General features: G+C 39.7%; 1 long non-coding RNA gene across 5 annotated transcripts in view; it reads right to left on the minus strand.

Moving 5' to 3' along the window:
- Positions 1-931: 931 nt before the first annotated feature.
- LOC111090717 overlaps positions 932-18,594 on the minus strand; it is a 62,738-nt gene continuing 45,075 nt past the window's right edge. For all 5 annotated transcript variants that reach the window (XR_005353137.1, XR_005353136.1, XR_005353141.1 and 2 more), the window contains one exon: positions 932-998. This is a non-coding gene — a long non-coding RNA (uncharacterized LOC111090717). The remainder of the gene's footprint in view (positions 999-18,594) is intronic.

Genomic DNA, 18,594 nt, shown 5'->3' on the forward strand with positions numbered 1-18,594 from the left:
TGGATACAATCATATATCTAATTGACTTCTTCAGGTATCTTCATATTCTTCCTGAATATGGCTAAATGAATCAGATTTTTTTCTTAGGAGTTTTGGGAGGAATAGGAGTCTTGGTTTTTGAAGGGAAGGGAGAAGAGAGGCATAGTTTTGAGGCCTAGGTTATTGCCTGTAACAGAGTGTACTTGTGTGGTGGGCTGCCAGTAATCAGCTAAAAATGAAGCATATCCAAGAGTGAGATCTTCAGAGGCCCTTCCACCCTTACCTCCATCCCCATTGTGCTAGGACTGTCCACAGCCGGCAGCAGGGTGGGCTCTGAGCAGATCTGAGGTTGGTCACGGATTCAGTTTTGTCTCCCAGAAAACCCCATTCACACCATGAAAGCTGTTGTGTCTTCCGAGGAGAAATGGTAAACAGCAGCCCTTTTCCTCACTCCAGTTATAAATAAATTGAGGGACTGCACCACCACCATCACCACCACCCCCCCACACACACAGCTCCAATGTATATAAGCTGGGAACTGGAATTTCACATTCTTTCTGATAGAGCTGATGAGTGAGGATGCAACTTCAGGACTTACAGGCTCATGGGCTTATGCTGTGAACCCCAGAATTAGGCAGGATTTATCACCTAGTCAAAGAAAGCACTGGATGGCAATAGGATTCCAATCTGGCAAAACTTATGACATAGAGGAACACAGGAAAATACACGCTTTCTGTGTGCATCTAAAAGAAAAGAGGGGGGCTGAATGAGTAAACCCAATGGATTCCTCCCAGTTTTATCAACAAGGTAAGTTCTTCTATATCCCTGGATGGAGTAAATAAAATGGCAGAGAGAGACCAGGAGTGCTGTACTCACTGTGTACCCTCTATGTGGAAAAAACCAGTAAGAGTGGGTAAGGAGCATCTCTCCTGATGGAGGAGTTGATAGTCACCTTGCAACAGGGACACAGGTTTTCATCCCAGGAAAAACAGCTGGAGCAATCACAATGGTCTTGAGACCTGAAATATAGGTTTAGTGGATCTTGTGCTTGTTTCTCATTTCATGTTGGCAAGCATTCATTACATGTTTGCTATAAACCTCATTCTTTGGTTGTGTGATTCTAAATAGGACCTGTATTAATGAAGGCTTACAGCTATAACCAACAAACCCTAAATACAAAGGCTCTACGGTAGGCTCTTTTCCGTTTTCTCATGGAAAAATGAGATGAACAAGACAATATCCTGATATTAAGATGTTGTATATTCAGTGAATGAGACGGGCAAGTATAGAGCAATAACATATCCTGGGGTGATCCCTGGGTGGCTCAGCGGTTTAGCACCTGCCTTCAGCCCAGGGCGTGATCCTGAAGACCCGGGATCGAGTCCCACATCAGGCTCCCTGCATGGAGCCTGCTTCTCCCTCTGCCTCTCTCTCTCCCTCTCTCTGTTTCTCATGAATAAATAAATAAAAATCTTAAAAAAAAAAACATATCCTGGGGATGTCCACAGTATTACAGAAGCAAAGAAACAATCACTTTTGCCTGATGAGTTGAAGAAAGTGCCCAGGGGCGGTGATGGCTGAGCCAAGCCTTGAAAGAAGAATGGGGATTTGCCAAGGTGGGGAACAGCTTGAGGGAAACCATATAAATAGGAAAGAGCAAGTCATATGCCCAGACTATAGCAGGTTCCCTCACTCAATAGGTATTTATTAAGTCCTCCTGCATTTGGTTTTAGGAATTTGATGCTGAATGAGATTGTCATAATCTCTGTCCATGTGGCAAATATTATCCTACTCTGGAAAAAAAGAACAGTGGGAGGCAAAATTGGAAAAATGGGCGGGGGTCAGATCATGGAAGGTCTTGTGTATCATGCCATGGAGGTTGGGATTTACCCAAAGTCTATTCCCAGTCCATTACTGCCCACATCATGCTACAGAACAGACTTGTGATGCAGATGTACCACATCCTCCTTGGACCAAAAGTGGTCATTGCTCACGGTGATGAGAAACAGGATGTTAAACAAAGCAATGGCCTTTAATGTTTGAGAAATTCTAGTACATGAAATCTTTTCATCTTTTTTCCCAAGCCAAGCCATAATGACAATGAGTGAAAATACTAGTGAAAATAAACCAAAATTAAAACAAGCACTTGCACCATTACTACATTTAACACAGAAATGCAGGATGTAAAAATTTTAGCAAATCTTTTTAAAGTACTAGAAGGATTAAACAAAGTCCACAATCTCAGAATGTCTTCCTGGCCAAGAAAGAAAGAAATTAGAAAGGAGAGGGTTTTCTCCAAGTTAAAAATTAAAGAGGGAAAAACCAATTCAACATCAAATATTTATTGGACATCCGTATGCTCTAGGTTTGGTGCTGCATGCAGCATGTGAGAAAAGAACCCTGTCTCTTGAATGAACATTTAATGTTTGATGTTTAGAATGTAATGAACAAAACTTTGTTATGCCCAGTCTAAATATCTTTTTAAAAGTAAAGTTCCAGTAGGTTTGGATTTCTATAAGAAGAAAAGGGATTTCTTCAATGAAATTAGTTAATCTGAAGCAATTGTGGAGGACACATTGCTTACATCTTTTAAAAATAAATGTAAGCCCTTCTGAAAATGTTAAGTTTTTTCTGATGCTCCTTTTTAGAAAAGAAAAAACTATTCCCTTCTGATTGGGGATGCAAAGATAACAATGGGATTTCATATTGCTGACCTGGAATTATACTGTTTGGCTAACTGTCTCTCTGTTTTGGCTTTTTTCAAGCTGTGGGGAGGGAAGAGTGTGGTCTTTGAGGTTCTCATCCCAGTTGTTAAGCAAGAGCCAGACATGACTGCATTCATTCCCAGCAACTTCCTGGATACTTTAGTAGTCATTAGGATTTTTCACAAATATCCTAATTTGACTCTCTCTTCGAACTCATTATAAGTTAGAAGGCTCTTTGAAGTGAAATGTGGTCATGTGACTTCCTTGGACCAGTGAAATGTGAAAGCCCCAAGTATTGGTGTGTGACTTAACCACATTCCCTTCTCCACACATCCACCATGTGGCAGCAGGTACTCTGTGCCCCAGTTCATTTGATGATGAGAACCTTTCTTTCTTTCTTTTTTTTTTTTTTTTTTTTTAAGATTTTATTGATTTGTTCATGAGAGACAAATAGAGAGAAGCAGAGACACAGGCACAGGCAGAGGGAGAAGCAGGCTCCATGCAGGGAGCCCAACGTGGGACTCCATCCTGGGTCTCCAGGATCACGCCCTGGATCGAAGGCAGTGCTAAAGCTCTGAGCCACCCAGGCTGCCCGTGAGAACCTTTCAGTAAGAATGAGATCTGGGAGTTTGTTACTCAGCCTAACGGGATCTCTGCTGACAGTTGTCTACTATGTACCCAGCATGGTGCTAGGCTCCTCAGATACCACAAGGCACACAGTTCTTCAGAAACTCCTATCCCAGGGAGAAAGAGAGACAGAAAAACAATTATGAGTAGCAGATAGCCACAGTTGAAAGATAAACCCGGCCTCAGGGGAATTAAAAAGTGAAGAAAAGTAGTGAGAGATGTTTCTTCCCTAGAGAATACAAAGGAAAAAAATAAGAAAAATCTCTTTTATGTATTTAGTTACAATCTGCTCTATACTTGTTTATAGTCTATGCTATTTATAGTAAAGTGATAGAATTGCTCGTAGTGGAAAGCGTGATTCTACTTGATAAAGTATTTCTAAGAAAATTCTAGTTCCAGGATGGCAAAAGAGAGCCATGCTTTGAATTAACTCCAATGTAGAAGTAGTGGCTGCTGATATTCTATCTGAGAAAGATTACAATGCTGCATGCCAACTCAGAAGCAGAGCAATGAGATCAATTAGCAATGTCTATCTTGTATTTAGGAGATGGGAATAGCAGCCCATATGTTACTATTTGCAAACTTATGCCCACCTGAAACAGAAGAATTTTTTGACAGCTTATCATGATTTCTCACCCTCCAAAAAAGAATAAAATAGCCTGGAAAACTCACAGATATAAACTATAGCATATGCTCCTGGAGAATGATAAGAAATATGCTATGTAATTTTAGTGCCCTGTCCACAGAAATATAGATGAAAATAAGGCTTACATATGAAGAAAAAATACATACATCATTTTGATTGTGCTCTCTTAACTCTAAGTAGCTATAATAGAGAATAGGCTAAACTACTGTAACAGAAAGACCTCAAATATAGTGGTATTACTCCTTCGACGAAACAGTCCTAAAGCAGCTCTGCCATCTTTGTCATGTGGCTTAGGCAGCAATGGAAGTGCATACTCCAACCTGCATGGGTGGTAATAGCTCCTAGAAGTCTAGGAAGAGCCTCTCTCCAATGAGCAAGGACCATCTCACATTCCATTGGCTCCATTTTGGTCTATGATCATACTTCGCTTCATGGGAACATGGAAAATAAAATCCTTGGCTAGGCAGTCATGTACTCAGATGCACTTTAGGGTATTCTCTTACTAAGAGCAAGAAAATAAGGATTATACTGGGAACTCATCACTCCTATCACTGCTATCTGAAAACAGACCAATTTATATAAAAAATTTCATGGAACCCCTTTTGAAAGAAAGATGAATAAAAAGCAATAAAGGGATCTAAATTGGTAGAGAAGACAGGAAAGAGACTCACAACCAAGATTTCCTAAAATGTTCACCAAAATGATACTCGACCATTGGTGACTGTTCACCAATCATCATCACCAATAGTAAGACATATCAACACCACATACTTCCTAATATTATGCGCTGAGAAAGGCACGTCACCTTGTATTCTTGCCAAAAATGTATAATGACAATCTAATCATGAGAAAATATTACGTAAACCCAAACTGAGGGACTTTTTACAAAACAGCTGGCCAATACTCTTCAAAAGTGTCAAGATCAGAAAGATAAGGAAAGATGAGGAACTGGCCCATATGGGAAGAGATAAGGAGATATGATAACTAAATGTAATGTGGGATCCTAGAGCAGAAAAAGAACATTAATGGGAAAAACTGAAATTGAATGAGGTGTAGATCAGTTACTGGTGTTTTGTCAACATTAATTTCCTGATTTTGATAGCTGTACTATGGATTTGTAAGATGTTTACTTTAAGGAGAACTGAGTGAATACTATACAGGACCATAGCTACTATTTTTGTAACTTTTTTGTGAGTCTAAAATTATTTCAATATAAAAAGTTTGAAACAAGTCCCTGTCATGTCATATCAACACGTTGCACATAAAAGGCTGGTGAAGCCACGCAGTCAGAGACCCAGGCCCTGTGAACGACATCTACCTCTTTTCCTTTCTGGACTATTCTAAGTCATTTAACAAATCTGTGCCTATATTTAGTCTCCAACTCTGCAGCCTGAATGCTCCATTTCCAAAACACTTCTAATTATCCTGTTGCCCTGCTTGAAATCCTACATGGGCTCCCCTAATCTGGTTGATTAAACATACACTCTTTATAACAGCCTATAGGCCCTTAATGGTCTAGTCTAAACCTGCCTCTCCATTCTCAGCTCCTACCACTTTAGACATTTATTTTTCTCTTCAACCCCTCAGAAATTCTCACACATTTTCTTTTTTTAAGATTTTATTTATCTATCTATGTATCTATGTATCTATGTATCTATCTATCTATCTGACAGAGAGAGAGAGGGCACAAGCAGGGGAAGCAGCAGAGGGAAAGGGAGAAGCAGGCTCTCCAGTGAGCAGGGAGCCCAACACGGGGCTCCATCCCAGGGCCCTGGGATCATGACCTGAGCCCAAGGCAGACACTTAACCAACTGAACCACCCAAGCGCCCCTCTCACACATTTTCAAATATTCCATTTCTATCCTTAGCTACTGAAATTCACACTTACTGTTTTGACTGGAATGCCTCCCACAAGCTACTCTTCCTTTGCTTTCTGATGAATTCCTATGTTTCCTTAGACACTCAGCCTAAATGTTACCTCCCCATCAAGGTCCTCTATAATTTCTCTTAGCAATATTGTTTCTCACCAGTACTTCTTTTCCTAACTCTTATAGCTCTTATTATTAGGGTTGTGATTCATCTGTTCTTTTATGGTCAGGTGTCATGCTTGGTTCTTGGATAACAAAGACAGAGTCCTGGGAATCCCTGGGTGGCTCAGCGGTTTAGTGCCTGCCTTCAGCCCAGGGCATGACCCTGGAGACCTGGGATCGAGTCCCACATTGGGCTCCCTGCATGGAGCCTGCTTCTCCCTCTGCCTGTGTCTCTGCCTCTCTCTCTCTCTGTATCTCTCATGAATAAATAAATAAAATCTTAAAAAAAAAAAAGACAGAGTCCTGACAGGGTGGGCAAGGCCAGCAGGTGAACTAACAGTCATAGGAGAGTGATCAATAGGATGACAGAGTTGCTCCTCCTAGTGACAGTGAGTCAGGAAGCCTCTTGGGAGAGATTATCTATGAGTTGTATCTTCAAGGACAAATGCAGATTTCTCATCTTTCCATGGAAAGGCCAGCTCATCCCCCATCTTATAGCTTGCCTTCTTACTGCTTTCTTTCTCCAGCTACTCAAATTGTGTCTGATCCATCGAGTTTAGTTACCAGTTCAACTCAATTCAACAACTTTCCTGTGCAGCCTTTTATGAAAAGCATGAACATTTATGAGAAAAATTGACCCATCCATGCTTAAACATGGGTGGTGTTCTCCAAACTACAAGAGACAGACAACTACCTGTCTTGATCCTCATTACCAAAATACTGGAAATTCTTTGCAAGTAAGTATTACAGATGATCTAAACATTTAGACTTTAAAGAAAATCACAATGAAACACATTTTAGGATTTTCAAAATAACCACTTAGGTATAAAGCGGTTACAATAAAAATTGTCACTATTAATGATGAATCAAGGGAATTGATTAAAACTAATGGATTGCATTCCTGGCTCTCAAACTTTGTGTCAAGGCTATATACATACCCAAGGACATAACAGAATATTTTCAATTTTTGAAGGAAATGCAGAGCTACTTGACATCCTTTTGATGGTGCCATACCTTGCAAAACTGAGTTTTATGTGGTTTCTATGATAAAAAGCCAGTACTGCATGAAAACCAATGTGGAACAGGAAAGGAGGGGGTAATGACCAATCTAATTTCAAAGTCTGAGAAGTCATGTAGTATCTAGGCACATACATCCCAGTAGTAATTGTGTTTATTAAAGAATGAAATAAAATAATTTTTAATGTATGTATTCTATTTTTTTTCAAAGTTACTAATTTGTTATGACACAAATATTATTAGAGTGTTTGGACTTCATAAGTGGAATTATTTAGAATTTCTTTTCACCTAGAGTGCCATCAAAATAAAAACTACCATGATATTAAGGGAGCCACGAACTAAGAAAGTCTGGGAAACTCTGGCCTATGCTGTCATTGAATTGACAGTGATGTTGCACTCCTATTAACTTCATCTGCAGGCCACTTGATGGATATTTTGTATTACAAAGACTTTGTTAGTTTTCTAGCACAAAGAGAAATGTAAAGGTCTAACAGAAGAAATTTTTGTATAATTAAAGGAAATTTAAAGGACCTGTTTTGTTACCTTGGGCGTCACTGTTGGTTTCTTGCAACATAAAATGTACCCATTCTACAGGTTCAGCTGCCATTCCCAAGCCTTATCACGAAGACATGGCAATGGGGTTGGACTATCTTGCCCTGTCTACTTATGACAAAAACAAAACCAAACCAAAAATACCCACTAGACTTGCCAGGTCTGAGGTTGCTTTCTGTGACTAATTAGGATACAGTGAAATTTTTCTTGTTTTGCTTTTCATTAAAACTACTTGCCTTAAAAAAAAAAAAAAAACAACTACTTGCCTTGTTCAGGTTTAACTCCATACCTTGACCTCATCAGCACTCTGATCAGTGTGATAACTGTGATTTTAAACAGATAAAGCCACCAGCTCTTTTTTAAAGCTAACTCTCCTATGCAATTAAACCAGCTGATTGAGTCATTAAGAGAGCATCATTAGGGCAGCCCCGGTGGTGCAGCGGTTTAGCGCCGCCTGCAGCTCAGGGCATGATCCTGGAGACCCTGGATCAAGTCCCATGTCAGGCTCTCTGCATGGAGCCTGCTTCTCCCTCTGCCTGTGTCTCTGCCTCTCATTCTCTGTCTCTCTGTGTCTCTATGAATAAATAAATAAATAATCTTTAAAAAAAAAAGAGAGAGAGCATCATTAGCTACAGGAGGGAATCTAGATTGGGGTTCAGGGGAAATGGGAGATGCTAAATGCATTCATTTCAGCAACTGTGGGTTAAGAACATTACCTTTTTCCTGTAACAATGGAAACAGGCAAAATCTCAACTTCAATAAAATAGTTGACAAATAATACTGATAAAAATATCAGAAACCTTTTTTCCAATATACAAATAAAAATTTAATTGAAGAAAGAGCTTGTGTTCTAACAGATTTTTAATTCTTTTAAAGATGAAACAAATATTTAATAATATTTCAGAATGTACCTTAGTAGGTGGACTAATATAAATATGTTATTTTTGTACCCTGTGTGCCTCACTATACCAGGTGATTTGTTTATTAGGATCATTGTTGGTCATCCATTTAGCACACTTATTGAGAACATGCCCTGCTCCAGGCACTGCACAAGGCCACACTACATGCTAACAAATCTGAGATTTGGGAAAGGCATGAATCCAAGTGGATTAGCCTCATCTTTCTTGCCCAATAAGGAGAATGTAGGGAATTACACTGTGGTTACTAATACAGTATGCTCTGTAGATCAAAGAAGGGCGTTTTTCCCATGAGGCTGAATGACACACGAATTTGGGTAATAGCAGAAAGACTATGTTCTTCCTTGGCTTAGAAGAATCTGTTCAAATATCATAACAGTGTTCATCATGAATGCCCACCACTGATGAATTGTAGAATTGTCTAAATGTTCTTTCTTTCTTGGAACCACATCCTTTTCTAAAGATTGAGGCTGTAATTAAATGAAGAGTTTATGATTTAAGATTTCTCCTGGCTCTTTTTCATTTGTGTTCATATTAGGAGTAATATTTATGAATAAATGACACTATCTAAGAATTAGTTTTAGCCCCTTATAAAGTGGATAAGTATACTATGTCATCCCAGGTTCTGGAGACCTACAATTGCTTGCTTAAGCAAGCAGCAGGGTTAATATAATACTCTTTAAGATATCAGGAAGAAATTATTTGACAGATTCCTCGCTATACTAATGAATGTTGTTTGGATTGTAGCATAGAAAACCAAACTCTGGATAACTTAAGTAAAAAGAAAATATATTGGCTCACATGACTGAAAGTCAATGGAAAAAGCTGGCTTCAGGCAAGACATCAAAAGAGGGACAATGTCACCAGGGCCCAATTGTGTTCCTCTGTCCCTCAATTCTACTTCCTTTGAGCTGCTTTACTTCTCAATGGCAGTGCTTTTATGGTAGCAAGCTAGTGGCAGCAACCCCAAATACTATATATTTGTAATCCAATTCCAACACAAAAAGCAAGAGTCTTTCTTCCAGAATTTGTAGCAAAATGTCTCTCATGATTCATCAATGCTACATGCATTATGTGTCCATGTCTGAACTCTGGCCAAAGGAAGGCAGTGCTCTGATGGGCTTTGGCCAAGCAACATGCTCCAACTCTGAGCCAGGGCTGGGCCCTGCCCAAAGTCCTGGGCTGATGGTGAGTGAGTAAATAATGTGCAAATTAAGATGGAAGCTGATTTACAGTTATCCAAAGAAGGATAAATAGAGGCAGGAAGCCAAATATTCACTTCAGAATGAAATTCCACTTTTCCAAGAAGGGCAAGTCATAGAAGGTATCTTTATGGCTTATGAAGTCCATGAGGTAAGTTGTTGGGAGTTTTTGCTTTTTTGGGGGGAAGGAGATTGGATTTTTTTCCCCAGGAGGTAAATTTTAAAACAGAATTCTGTTTCAATTGGTCAAATATTGAAAGAGTAGTGATATGAGGTAGAGTATTGGGAAGTGGTGTACAACCAGCATTCTGCGGAGATGATTTGTAGGATCTACTGATTTCCCTGGTGTAAATACTCCCACCATGGCCCATTTCAAGCTACCAACATGGTGTCACTGACCATAGATTTGGGAAGAGACGTGTATAGTCAGCCCTCATGAGCCAGTACAAGCTGGCTCTATAATACCACCAACAATGAGTAATGTTCATAAGAGTTTTTGTAAAGTTTATGCCACCAAAGTGATAACAAAATCCCTCAAAACTTACTAAATTAAGACAGACATGAAAGCTGGGATGGGGTCGGGCAGGAGGACAGTTACAAAAGATATCTTTGTCACTTTGTCAAAAAAAATACATATTTTTAGCCACTTTTGATGGAAAGCATACAGATCCATTATTTGGTTGGTGTTATAGCCACATTAAAATAGCCTTCCTAACTCTAAATAAAATGTTGGAGAAAAACAGCAATTATGTGGCCACAATCCCCTCTGTCCCCATGAACTGCTGCACAGTCAAGCATTTCTGCACACCATGTCCCTAGAGATGTCACTTACTTCTCAGGGTGGTCTCCTAAGCTCAAACTTTTCTGGCCACAGAAGTCACATATGTTTGTTGATATTTTTCTAGACAGCTAATTACATGAACCCTATGATTTTCCACTCTGGTGAATGAACAAAAACAAGGTTCACAGTTAACGCTGCAACTCAGAACACTGGTGACTTGTTATGAACGAAGAAATAACCACAATGGCTAAGACTAAGGTAAAAGTCTCACTAAGAAAAAACATCTTAAAGGTTCTTTGCACTCAGCTACTCAGCACACTGAGTAGAAATGGTATGACATGTCTGTGGGTTTATTTTAGGATACGAATAAATTCCTCTTTCAAGTTTTTCTGGAAAACCAACTTTTCACGGCATGATGTGTGTCCAGATCTCACCTACTAGAGCTAAGGGTAGGACTGACCTTTGAAAAAAAGCAACTTCCCTTCTTCCATCCTGTCAGGACCTGCTTTGGGGACATCTCAGTCATAAATACAAATTGGTCAGGAGTGATTGGCAGAAGGGATGTATATTTGGGGAAAAAAAAACTTCTCAAGATTTCTTCTTTCCCCCTTCTTTCAACAAAGTTGCATATAGTCTGGGGTGTTGTCCAAATGTAATAAAATAACAGTTCCAAATATGTACCTTTTCATTTCAAATCCCAGAGCGTTTAAATACTGGAAAAAATCCCAATTCTTCCCCAAATGTCTAAAGGGTCACACAATTTGTGGTAGCTGAAAGGCAAATTTACAAAAAAAAAAAAAATATAATGTATATCAGAATGCCATCTGGGGGAAGAACTTGAATTGAAATCCTTTTCACCTACTAAAGGCAGGATAGTAACAAGCTTCTTAGTGGGTCAAACTGCTTCATATACCCATCCCAGCTCTCCCAAACAATTCAGAGTCAATTTCCAAAAGTAGTACTATTAACATAGTAATAAAAGCTAACATTTATCTAACACCAAGCTATGCTTCTTAGGAGTATACTTCAAAGGGTGGTTAAAGTATGTTTACCCCTACAACGGCCCATGAGGTAGGTTCTATTATCCTCATTGCATAGATTAAGAAACTGAGGCTTAAAATATTCAGTGGTTGGATGAAAGGTCACAAAATTAGTATGGACAGAGCCAAAAATTAAAATGAGTTCTTAATCACACTAGATTTCCAAGTCAATTAGAAAAAACCTGCAACGTACATAAGAAAGAAAGAATGAGGGAAAGATATTTGATGGCCATACAGCTATAAATATGCAGACATGTTCAATTTTGTATTAGAATGATAGTGACATTTGCATAGCATGTTATAATTTGCAAAACATTTCCATGTACATTTGAGCTTCACAGCAATTCTGAAAAATAGTAAGAGAAGTCTGCGATTTTCATTTGTAGAGGTAAAGGTGAAGCTCGGGAAATTTATGACAACAGATTACTGCTCTGCTAGTCTAGGCTAGCAGAAAAGTTCCTCAGTTCACTTTCAAATCAAAGACAGCCATAACACCAAATTCCAATAGAGATGGACAAAATACTATAGACTAATTTCACTCATGAATATCAATTATAAATAAAGTATTTTCAAATTAGTATAAACACAGCAATTCTAAATAAAATATTTGCAAATAGGATCCAGCAGTATATAAAATAATTACAGTTGACCCTTGAACAATGTGGACCTTAGGGGTACCAACCTCCCACTCAGTTGATAATCCACCTATAATTTTGGATTCCCCAAAAACTTAACTGCCTACTGTTGACTGAAAGCCTTATTGATAATATAAACAGTCAATTAACACATAGTTTGTATGTTATATATATTATACACTGCATTCTTTTAGTAAAATAAGCTAGAGAAAACAAAGTGTCAAGAAAATTGTAAGGAAGAGAATGTATGTTTACAGTGCTACATTGTATTCATTTTTTAAAATCCTCTATAAGTGGACTCCTGCAATTCAAGCCTGTGTTGCTCAAGGGTCACTGTATATACCATGGCTCCCTTCGCATATACCATTCTAGGATGGTCCAACATAAGAAATGCTCTCAACATAACATATTATACCAACAAATTGGAGTAGGAAAAGTATATTACAATGTCAGCATCCTAAACAGACATTTGATAAAACTCAATAGCCGTTTCTAATAAGTTAGGGAAGGAAACCATGATACTTTTACCTAAAGCTGAGCACTACATCTTATAACACAGGGCAAGTCTTCAAGTATTTGGTAAATCAAGGACACACACTCTAAGATAAGAGAAGAAAAGGATGTTTAGGCCCATTACCAACTGAATATGAAGGAGCAAATACACTTTATATCTGACACATATGCATAATTTATCTGTACAGAAAGCCTTCAAACAAAGCCATTAAAATAACTGGTGGCAATCTTGCTCAGCCCTTCCCAGCACAACCACCTGTCTATAAGGAGGTCTGGGGATGCATCCAGCTCATGGTTGAATCAGGCCGAGGTCTAACAGCCATGATCAGTGGGTGCTCCCCACTTTTTCATGGGTTGGTGAAGCCCTAATCAGCCCATGAGGAGATGACTCAGGGCCATCTTTTATCAGAGGGCATGCCAGCAGCCATGACAGTCACTAGTCCCTAAAGTCTAAGAGTTGCAGACAGTAGAGAGAATGGCAATGACAAACTCCCTTCTCTCTGATGGGGAGTGGTAACAACCCAGCCAGATCATGCTTCATCCAGCCATGAATGTACAAGTACAAGCACTTCCTCACCATAATGATCCCAACTATGTAACAGCAGCCAGCCAGCCCCAGGGGTCAACACACAGAGCCAGTTTTGTGAACAGTGGTGCTCATCCACATGTAGATGTGACTGCTGGATTCACAGGAGTTAGAGAGCAAGGTCTGGACACAGAAGCTTTGCAATGAAGCTGTCGGTGGAACCCATCACTCTGCCATCCTTCTCAGGGGTGCAGAAAGTGAACAGAGTGGTGGCTCCTGAGTGGTCTTGAGCCAAAGCCCATGCTCCTTTTGGAATCTTGTTAGTTCATCAGGGTGTTAAAGGAATGGGAAGAGCAATTAGTGTAAAATAAGCACTATTTTTTCACCTCTTTCTTCTCCTTCCCCAAGTCACAGAAGGAATACAGTGACCCAGAAACATCTACCTGACCTGTAATTTTTATTTCAAAATGCTGAACAAGAAAACCGTTCATTTCCTCTGAGACCCCCAGAAAGGGAGTCTGATTATTAGCAGCTGCCTAATTGTTATACTAGTGATCAAACTTTAACAAAAGTAAATTATTTTCTAAACACAGGGCTTTTCAAAAATTAAAACTAAACAAAGCAGCATTAGCCTCATAGCTAGAAAATATTATTTCTTTGGACTCCAGCTAAAATACAAGCCTTACATTGCCTTATGCTTTATTTGTTTATAATAATTTTATATGGAAACACCAGTGTTCTTTAGCACATTTTGAGCACTATGTAGAATTTTGTACCTGACCCATGTGGCAGCATGCCTGCACCACTAGGCGTGTTTTATTTCACTAACTCGTGTGTATTCTCAGGTATTTGGTTAGCTGGGTCAAAATTGCAGAGGCCATTTTAAAATGCATGACCCAAGTGGTTTTACTTAGCAATATTATAAATCTAAAAAGGCAATACTGCCAGTTAGACTAAAATGGATACATAAAAATGAATCCTTAAACTCCTATGTGCTTTTATTTAGCCAATTTAATTAAGATATGCTTACATGTTTAAAATGTCCTCAAAAGCAAAATCTTTCTTCTTAATTTTGCAAGCTGGATATTCTAAAACAAGGTGAATATTCTAATACTGGTCAATTAATTACATAGTCCAATAAGGAGTGCTATCATTCTACTTTTCTGTTTAGAAAACCAATTAATTTATCTTAAATATTTCCACTTGCTAATCTTCTCCCTAAAAGACTTGATACATAGGAAATTAACTCTTGTATTTATTTTTAAATTATCTCAAAAAAAAATCTCAAAGACACAAAGTTTCAATAAAACTCCCTTCCTTTGTAGGGGATCAGTATCTATGCTAGAGGGGAAGCAGTGTTTGTTGTGGAACTTGAAATACCAGCTAATGTAAAAGATTAATGCTAATTAATTGAGTCTGTTCTTGGTTTGTCTTTTTCAAATCATCAGAGCTCCTCTATACAGACACCATCTACAGGCACATTTACATAATATTATATATTTACAGAGTTAAAATCAAGAAGAGCGCAGAGAAACAATAGAAAGACAAGGAGATAACCAAGTGGAATAAATCCAGATACGTGTTCCCATCAATTCTCATGAATTTGAGAGCAGAATGGCCCAGTTTTGGAGGCATCCATGGTGGAAAATAAGCCAAAGTTCCACGGATAAAAACAATAATATAAAAGTGCAAGAGCCCATGTGTGAAGTCTGAAAACCTAGCGAGAGACTTTGCATTTGATTTTAATATACTGGGAAGGTATAAGCCATCTGAAAAAAAAAAAAAAAGATTATGATCACCATACACATAATAGTCTTTCAATATGGTCTGTTCCTGTCCAAATATCCCATGTGTTATACACAAGTAGGCAGTTAGTAAAGCTCATCACTCATTCAAAAATTTTTAAAGATTTTATTTATTTATTAGAAAGAGAGAGAGAGAGCATGAGTGGGGGGAGGGGCAATGGGAGAGGGAGAAGCAGACACCCCACTGAGCAGGGCGCCCAACACAAGGCTCAATCCCAGGACCCCGAAGGCAGATGCTTAACAGATTTAGCCACCCAGGCTCCCCTTCAGTTATTCATACTTTTAACCAATATTTGGGCACCTCCTATGACACTCTGACAGGTACTAGGAAGATAGAGGGAATATCAGGGTAAATAGGTAATCTCTGATAAGGGATGCATGGAGGGTAAACTAATAATCATCACACAACATAATTTACTATCCAATGAGAAAGAAGAATACGAAAGAGACAATAGTTGTCTGGGAAGACGAAATGGCATTCTAGAAGAAATAAACTGAGTTGCACAAGGATGAGGATGCATTAAAGAGGGAAGTAAAAAATGATCACCCTGGGGTCATTCCCTAAGCAAATAACAGAGGTATCTTAATGACCATAGGAAGTGAGGAGCTCTGTCTTTAACTTCTGTTTGAGCAAATGCAGTGCTGAGAAGTGGTGGTGACAACTAGATTTATAGACATGAGAGAAGAGTGATGACTTGGGATTTGGATGACAGGGCTATGGACTATAGGGTCAGACAATACAAGTCCAGACAAAGTTGAGGTTGACAGTCTTCTTCGGCTTTCATAAAGTATATGACCATTGTGACACACTGACTGCATTGGTGGTTTTAGCTTGGGGAGGATATAGAGCCCCTCCTCAGCCCTCACTCACTGTGCCCCCTTTGGCATCAATAAAATACTGGGGATGAATATTCCACATGTAGATCTTTGTAATGACTTTACAAACTATAAAAAGGAAGAAGTGAAAGAGAGACCTCACCTAATATCCAGAACAAAATGAAATCTCTTTTAAAATTATAAAATCTTCATAAATTTTTGAAATTTTGCCTTCATCTTACAAGCTTTTGTCTCACTGCAAAACACCATAAAATGACCCAATAATTCCACTTCTACTGGAGTGTTCAGAGTTTATGGCAACATAATTTGTGATGATGAAACATTCAAAACAGACAATATACAGGACAAATAAGAAATGTTTAAGTAAATTATGACTAACCATCTGATCAAACAGTATGCTGTCATTTAAAAATTATCTTACATTTAATGATATGGGGAATTGTCCATAATGTGAAAAGGACTAGAGTTTATGTGCTATATATCTCCTTTGGCTCCACTTTTGTAATATCAAAAGAAAGAACAATTGGAAAGCGATTGTCCCAAGGTCACCAGTGATTATAATCAATGCAAAGGTGAATTTTATTTTTTTCTTTATACGTTTCATCATTTTCTAATATTTCTACAATTAGCACGTATGTGCTTTATAGTCAGAGAAACACTTCACATTTTTAATTAACCAGATAATAATAATTAACTGGATAATAATTAAGGAAAACATAGATGTTCAAAACTTTACTTGCAAGAGATGTCCTAGAATTACAGAAACCAAAGTTCATTTTCTATACTTTTGCAGTCTTCACACCAGGTTTTGACAATAGTATTGATTGGGTGTGGCATGTGCTATTGGGAAAAGACTCTCCTTTTGACCCATATACTAAAGAAACTCAGCATATCTGTGATTAACAATGATCTTGATAAAGCCGATACAAATGACTGCCCAGCTAATGTCCCTAGAGTCATGGGGGGAACCATTATACTCCAACCAAGCAACATGAATACCATGTACAAACTGAACTTAAACTTTTTAAAATGTTCCAATTGAATCATCTTGCAGAACTCAGGAAGTGCCTTCAGACCACCTACCGGTCCCTAAGTACAATAGCATAACTGCTTCAGCAGCGTTTTTGGAAGGTCACAAAGACACCCTAACACTAATTGGACAAAGCCTTGACTATGAGGCTGAAGACCAATGAAGTGCCACAAAAGGAATTATCTCTAAACTGGGAACTGCTCAGGAAAGGGAATTAGAAAAATGAGGTTATTATATTGCAAGGAAGAGAGGGAAGAGAGGAGAAAACATTATTGATTATTCAAAATAGTGGCTACTCTGCAGAGTAAATAAAACATTCAGGATAGGGTGAAAATTAGAGTCAGATCCAGAAATGGAAATGGCAGAAACAAGGGCGCGGCAATCTAGATTGCTAGATGTTAAGTAAGGAGTGGAAATTTTTTTTTTTTTTTCAGAAATCTACAAAAGAAAAAACAGAATAAAATTCTACACATTCAATTTCATTCATTAGACTTTAAAATGCTCTGTCCAAAATAAAATGTATAGGACTTGCCAACGTTTAATGGTGTTCTGTAAGCCACGCGTGATCAAAGTTGGCTTTCTCCTGGTAGCTGGAGGCCAAGACCAGGTTCAGAGAATGACACAAAAGCTGAAAGCCTCCAGGCAGAAGAGGTGACCCCAGCTATCTCTCTGAGAGGAGGTCAGACATCTGGCAGCCGCAGCTCGCCCCGAGCTACAGGCCGCGGAGAACAGCAGAGCCATGTGCAGGTGGTTATGGACCAAGCTCCCAAGGAGAAGGGCAGCGAAACGGGGCAGAGATGAGTATCTGGACAGACGGTTCACAACTCAGAGACAGACCCGACGTGGCTGCAGCAGCTCCCAAAGAGGAAAAGGCCACAGCCTTCAAATGGAAAAGCCCTCCTCTACCTGAGAAATCTCATTCAAGACCTAACATCTGACTCAACTGATGGTCTTGTCTTCAACAAAACGTGTATTTATCTCCCTCCACGCACTTTTTAATGGCTTTTTAAAAAATATCAAATGAGGACAATGAAGGCATTTGAATCTATTCTTAAAGTATTTTCATAATATCTTAAGTCCTGCTTCTTGACGAACTTGCTGGCGCTGGCGGGCTGCAGTTGGCCCGGGGCTCCTGGCTCCCGCGCTCACCCTCCCAGCCCGAAACCGCCGCCTCGGTTTCCCACGCTGGGCTCGCCACAGGCCGAAACGTGTCTGCTGCGGTGCCGTGGCTCCCGGCCTCCACGCCGGCCTGCGTCCCCTGGTCGGCCTTCACTGGCCCTTGCTCGAGCCTCTTTAGAGGCCGGAATCTAGGATTTGTCGTTACGCGCACCCCCTTGGATCCCTCCTCGCCCTTCTTGCCCCGCTGTCACCCGGTGCAGGGGCGCGCGGTGGCCCGCTACCCTTCCAAACGCGGAGCCCGGTTCCTGCACCTGTCAGAATCACCAAGCCGAAGACTCATGCTCACCTGCTCTCTGGAAATGGCTTTTGGCAGAGGGGAGTGGTCCCGTCCACCAGCCCCCTTCCACCTCCGCCACCGCCACCACCTTCCATGCTCCAAGGGCAGCCTGCACCCACGACAAGGGTGCAGAAGCCAGGCTCCCTCGCCTGTATCCCAGACGATTCTGAGCAGCTCTCCGGGCTGCAGAGTCTGGTAGAACAACGGAGCCGACTGAGGCCTGGCTGCCACTGCACCACAGTTCAGCTTTGTTCAGCTTTACCCTCTGCACCATCCTGCTTTCCTCGCTCCTCGAT

This window comes from Canis lupus, chromosome 1, assembly GCF_011100685.1.
Source record: "Canis lupus familiaris isolate Mischka breed German Shepherd chromosome 1, alternate assembly UU_Cfam_GSD_1.0, whole genome shotgun sequence".
In the NCBI taxonomy this organism is placed as follows: Eukaryota; Metazoa; Chordata; class Mammalia; order Carnivora; family Canidae; genus Canis; species Canis lupus.